Source organism: Notothenia coriiceps, unplaced genomic scaffold, assembly GCF_000735185.1.
Source record: "Notothenia coriiceps isolate Sejong01 unplaced genomic scaffold, NC01 NC01_scaffold00012568, whole genome shotgun sequence".
Taxonomy (NCBI): Eukaryota; Metazoa; Chordata; class Actinopteri; order Perciformes; family Nototheniidae; genus Notothenia; species Notothenia coriiceps.
The window spans coordinates 55,074-55,419 of record NW_011345269.1 but is presented as its reverse complement, the minus strand read 5'-3'; the positions used below and the strand labels follow the sequence as shown (position 1 = coordinate 55,419).

At 43.6% G+C, this 346-nt stretch overlaps 1 protein-coding gene across 1 annotated transcript in view; it reads left to right on the top strand.

Moving 5' to 3' along the window:
• The window catches only part of pde6d (phosphodiesterase 6D, cGMP-specific, rod, delta), an 818,526-nt gene that overhangs the window by 811,918 nt on the left and 6,262 nt on the right, over positions 1–346 (top strand). The window lies entirely within an intron of this gene.

Below are 346 nucleotides of genomic sequence, written 5' to 3'. Positions count from 1 at the left end.
AGTACGTGTAGTAGTAGGTAGTAGTACGTACGTAGTACGTAGTACGTACGTAGTAGTGTAGTGTGTGTGTGTGTGTGTGTGTGTGTGTGTGTGTGTGTGTGTGTGTGTGTGTGTGTGTGTGTGTGTGTGTGTGTGTGTGTGTGTGAGTGTGTGTGTGCGTTGCTTGAATCTGAATGTGGAGCACCTACAAAGCTGCGGGCTACATTTTAATTTTTATTCAGCCTTTATTTATACAGGTTTAGATCTCATTGAGACACAAGGTCTCATTTTCAAGAGAGACCTGTCAGTGGTAACACTACCACACAAAGTTACAGACAGACAGGACACTAAACACAGAGGCAACACT